The following is a 5,246-nucleotide window of genomic DNA, read 5'->3' as shown; positions in this document are numbered from 1 at the left end:
TCCTACATTGAGCAACTGCCCCCTGGAGGGTGGTCAGTGTGTGTCATAGTGACCGGTTGTTCTTTTGATTTGCATATTAGCTTTTTATTATATAGGATTGTATGTGAATTAATGGGACAGAATAGAAGATTTAGTAATTGACCCAAATCCATTGGTAAATTTTGTATGATAAAGATGTCTCCTCAGATCAATTGCAAAAACATGCCTTAAAAATTTATGGTGTTGGGAACATGAGGCAAGCATTTAATGGACTTACCAGCAGGATTTTTTCCTGAATTGAGAGGCGGGTTGCACATTATGTGAGCATATCCTGTGGGGCCATTTTTTCATGAACACATCCTTCAGGTAGAATACCAGAATTCCGGAGTACACTACTTCCAGTGTCAGTTTACCTGAGCATTCCGAGGTCCAACCTTTCAGTCTCCCTGGAGGCAGAGCCAAGGCTGAGCCTAGGCCTTTCAGCAAAGAGTGTTCTAAGATATAAAAAGGGGGAATTTTACAAGTGATCGCTTTGGCTAGGACTTCTAGTACTGTGTTGAATAAGAGTGGTGAAAAAAAAAGTGATGAAAGTGGATATTCCTGTCTTGTTCCTTTTCTTAGAGGCAATGGTTTTAGTTTTTGCCCATTGAATGTGATGTTGGCTGTAGGTTTATCATATATGGCCTTTATTATGTTGAGATATGATCATTCTATTCCCACTTTCCTGAGAGTTTTTATCAAAAATGGGTGTTGGATTTTATTGAATGCTTTTTCTGCATTTATTGATATGGTCATATGATTTTTGTCTCTGAACTTGTGATGTATCGTTTATTGATTTGTGAATATTGTTACCAGCCTTGCCTCCCTGGAATAAATCCCACTTGGTCATGATGAGTTATCTTTTTAATATATTGCTGGTTCTGATTTGCTAATACTTTGTTAAGGGTTTAGCATCTGTGTTCTTCAGGTATATTGGCCTGTAGTTCTCTTTATTTGTACTGTCTTTATCTGGTTTTGAAATTAGGATAATGCTGGCTTCATAAAAAGAGCTTGAAAGTGTTCCTTCCTCTTGGATTTTTTGGAATAGTTTGAGGATAGGTGTTGGTTGTTCTTTGAAGGTTTGGTAAAACTCCCCTGTGAAGCCCTCAGGACCAGGGCTTTTGCTTGCTGGGAGTTTTTGATTACTGCTTCTATTTCATCAGTTCTTATTGGCCTATTCAGATTTTCTGATTCTGCCTGATTAAGTTTTGGAAGATTGTATTTTTTTTTAAAAAAAAATGTTTTATTGATTTTTTTACAGAGAAGAAGGGAGAGGGATAGAGAGTCAGAAACATTGATGAGAGAGAAACATCGATCAGCTGCCTCCTGCACACCCCTTACTGGGGATGTGCTCGCAACCAAGGTACATGCCCTTTACCGGAACTGAACCTGGGACCTTTCAGTCCGCAGGCTGATGCTCTATCCACTGAGCCAAACCAGTCAGGGCAGAAGATTGTATTTTTTTAGACATTTGTTCATTTTATCCATATTGTCTAGCTTGTTGGCACATGGTTGTTTATAATAGCAATATGCTTTATATAAGTTAATCATTTGAAGTTTGTTGAAACTTACTTCACAATACATTGTGGTCACTTTAAAAAATGTACCAATTGTGCTTCTCTGTTGCCATCTCCTGTACATCTTGGGAATGAGTGCAGGCCAGATGGAAAAGTTTTTATCTATGCATGTTGAATCCTGTTTGCTGCTCATGTTATTTAAGCTTTTTATATCATTAGTGATTTTTTGGTGGGGATCTATTGGTTATGAAAGAGGTGTCCTCTATTTCTGAATGAGGGTAGTGTGTTAAAATTCTCAAGAGTATAAATTTGTCTATTTGTCCTTGTAGCTTTTTTATGTAATTTGAGTTTATGTTACTAAGTGCATGTGAATTTCTTACATGTTTTTATTGATTTTAGAGAGGGAGGGAGGGTAAGGAGACACATCCATTGGCTGCCTCCTGCATGCTCCCCCCGACCCCCCAGCCCGGAGATTGAGCCCACAACCCAGGCATGTGCCCTGACCAGGAATTGAACTGGTGACCTCTTGGTGCATGGGTCAACACTCAACCACTGAGCCACACTGGCCAGGCTATGTGAACTTTGAACTTCCTGGTAAATAGAACTTATTGATATGACTGCTGGTTTTTATTTCTAGTAATGCTTTCTGCCTTTAAGTCTACTGTAAAGCCCGGCAGCCTGTGGTTTAATAAATCTCCCACGTGGTTTTGATGAACATTTGTTTGAATACCATTGAACCAGTCTGGAACAGTGATTTAGGGCAGTGGTTCTCAAACTCTGCTGTACATTTGAATCACTTAAGGAGCTTTTAAAAAAGGACTGATGCCTGGAACTTGCCTAAAAATAATGATTTAATTGGTCTGGGGTGTAGCAAACTTTTATCTGGGATATCATGGATGCTGAGGCCGATGTAACCTGCCATCCCTAAGTCATTTCCCATTTTTTATTTATCCCGTCCTATTGATTGGATTCATAAGGTGATAAACCTGAATCATTGAAATAAATGTATGCCTTGAAAACACTGTTTATTGGGGTTCTGTGTAGGGTTTGAGTAAAGGATCCACTACTAATAGTTTGAAGGCCTAAACACTCAAGTCTAAATTTGTTAGTCTTACCTTTAAGACACAAGTTTACTGCTTTGTACCAACACAAACCTTGTATGTGCTTCCTAGGACTTAGGAAGGGAAAAAAGCACCCTACTGAGGTTCCAGTTTATAGGGACCTTGCAAGTCAACCAATAATCTCTGAGGCTCATTCTGACTTAGTATTTTAACATTTCAATACTAAGCTTAGTTTCCCAATTTAGACTGTACTGTCTCTTCCTCTCTGCTTCCCTAGGTTAAATCATCCTAAGGCAGTTCAGGTTCTAATTATCCTTAACATTTTTTTGGTACTCAATCTAAAATTCTTTGACTTCTTAGGCATCAATCAATCAATCAATCAATCAATTTATATTTGGTCTCCCACTGGGCAATAACAGGATCTCACATCTCTGTAGCCCTAGTATGTATGCAATGTTTGTTATTTTTCCCTCAGGACCATGAATTATTGCCTCTGCCACTTGTTTTATTCCAGTAGAGTTTTACTGAAAGCTTGCTTTTTGCCCAATATGCTTTCATTACTGTAACCAACTCATATCTATTTATCCTAGAAATTTTCTTTTGGTAGTCCCATTCAGCCCCTAGTTTCCACTGATCTTCTCCAACAATAACTCTCTTCTGGCCTCTGCTGGCGATAGCACACAACTGCTTGCCTAAGTGTATATGCTACAGGACTCAAGTGGAAGGACACTTCTGTTTTCTAAGGAGCTATTCTAACAGCATCAGCTCAGCAAAGAAAGAGTTTGAGATGTCTCTTAAACTGCTAGAATTGTTGAACATAGCTGGATGCTGAAATTTGAGATATATTTGAAATGCTTATTTCCAAAGTGGCATTTTTCAATATAAAATTCATGTTTGTTAGGCTAAAATGTCAGGGATAACAGGATAAAATTCTTAGGTCTGTCTTCTTTAAAAGCTTGCTCCTTCAAAAGAAAATTTGTCCAATTTTGCCTGATTCTGTTTTTAGTATTGTGCCTGGTAAAGTGCTTGATAAATGGTTTTTAAATAAATATTAGTATTTGGTTTATGTAACACTATTTCTTTTTTTTGTAACTGAATTACAAATAAACACTACCTGGGGAGGAATCTTTGCAGCCTTTCACTATTTCTTTTAGAATAGTGTTTTCTATGCATTTTTACATACATATGCTAGATGCAGTTTAAACTAAGTTACTAATACTTTAAGCCTACAACAGCAGCCTTTGCAGTTGGACTTTGGGAAAACTTTTCACATGACAGGTGTTAGGGAATATTTTGCTTTATTTTGCTCTCTCGATGTAGCCTATTATGTCTTCTACATACATCTGGGCACCCATGACTAATTCAATCAAATTGCTGCCTTGGCCAATCTTAGGTTTCAAGTAGTTTAAACTAGTGGTCGGCAAACCACGGCTCGCGAGCCACATGTGGCTCTTTGGCCCCTTGGGTGTGGCTCTTCCACAAAATACCATGTGCGGGCGCGCACGTACAGTGCGATTGAAACTTCGTGGCCCATGCGCAGAAGTCGGTTTTCTGCCTGGGCGAGTCTATTTTGAAGAACTGGCGTTAGAAGTGGGGGGTGTCGGTTGGTCTGGGTGACGGGAGACGTGGTGCAGGCAGGCCGCGGGATACACGGCGCGGGGGAGGTACATTGTTTTGAGGTGTTCGCTGAGGTCGACCCCTTCCAACTCTCCCATCCACATTCGTCTATCTGAAACAAGTATACAAGACGAGTGTGGATGGGAGAGTTGGAAGGGGTCGACCTCAGCGAACGTACCTCAATCAGATTGAGGACGTTTTTAGCAAAGGCCAGCTTAGGAGTACCCTAATTAAGTTAATAACAATGTACCTACCTATATAGTTTAAGTTGAAAAAATTTGGCTCTCAAAAGAAATTTCAATTGTTGTACTGTTGATATTTGGCTCTGTTGACTAATGAGTTTGCCGACCACTGGTTTAAACAAAATACCTGCTTGTTTAAAGGCAGGAAGGTGTTACTCACATGCTAAGTGCTAACACACAGGTTCTGCATGTTTTCAAAGTTTGAATCAGAGGTCTTCAACTTTCAAAAGCTCACAGGCAACCTGAAACTATAAATATCTCTATATAAACAGTGATTGGCATGTATTTGTATGAAAGTATTGTCTAATATATAATGCTTAACAAATGAATAAAGCCCTTTCACATACATTATCTTTTTAAAGAAAAGTCTGAAGTGCACTGTCTGTCATATATTGCAGTTTTGCATTTAAATGCATCCTTCTAACTTTAGTGTTTTTGAAAAGTATCTATTTCACGACTTTACTTAATGTAGAGCTAGACAGTAGCAGATAAAAAGGGAGAGAGATCTTAGTTTACCCAACCTTCCACAAGGTGAGGATAAAATGAAATGCTAGTTATAAAGGTTTAGGCTGCTGTTAAGCTACTATCAGATAGTCTCTTGCTGTGTCTGCGTAGGCTGCTTTTAAATAGCAAAGTCCATCAGAGCTCAAACTGTACATCCTGTGGTGCCCTATTCATCAAACCAGGGACTCTCAGACTCCTGGTCTTTAGAGGTACAAGATCTGATTCTGGAATTAGGTACAAGATCGGATTCTGGAATTAGGCAACCTCAGGCTCTACACTTCAGGGAT

The sequence above is a fragment of the Myotis myotis genome, unplaced genomic scaffold (assembly GCF_014108235.1).
Source record: "Myotis myotis isolate mMyoMyo1 unplaced genomic scaffold, mMyoMyo1.p scaffold_m19_p_9, whole genome shotgun sequence".
In the NCBI taxonomy this organism is placed as follows: Eukaryota; Metazoa; Chordata; class Mammalia; order Chiroptera; family Vespertilionidae; genus Myotis; species Myotis myotis.
Note: the sequence above shows the minus strand (reverse complement) of the source record.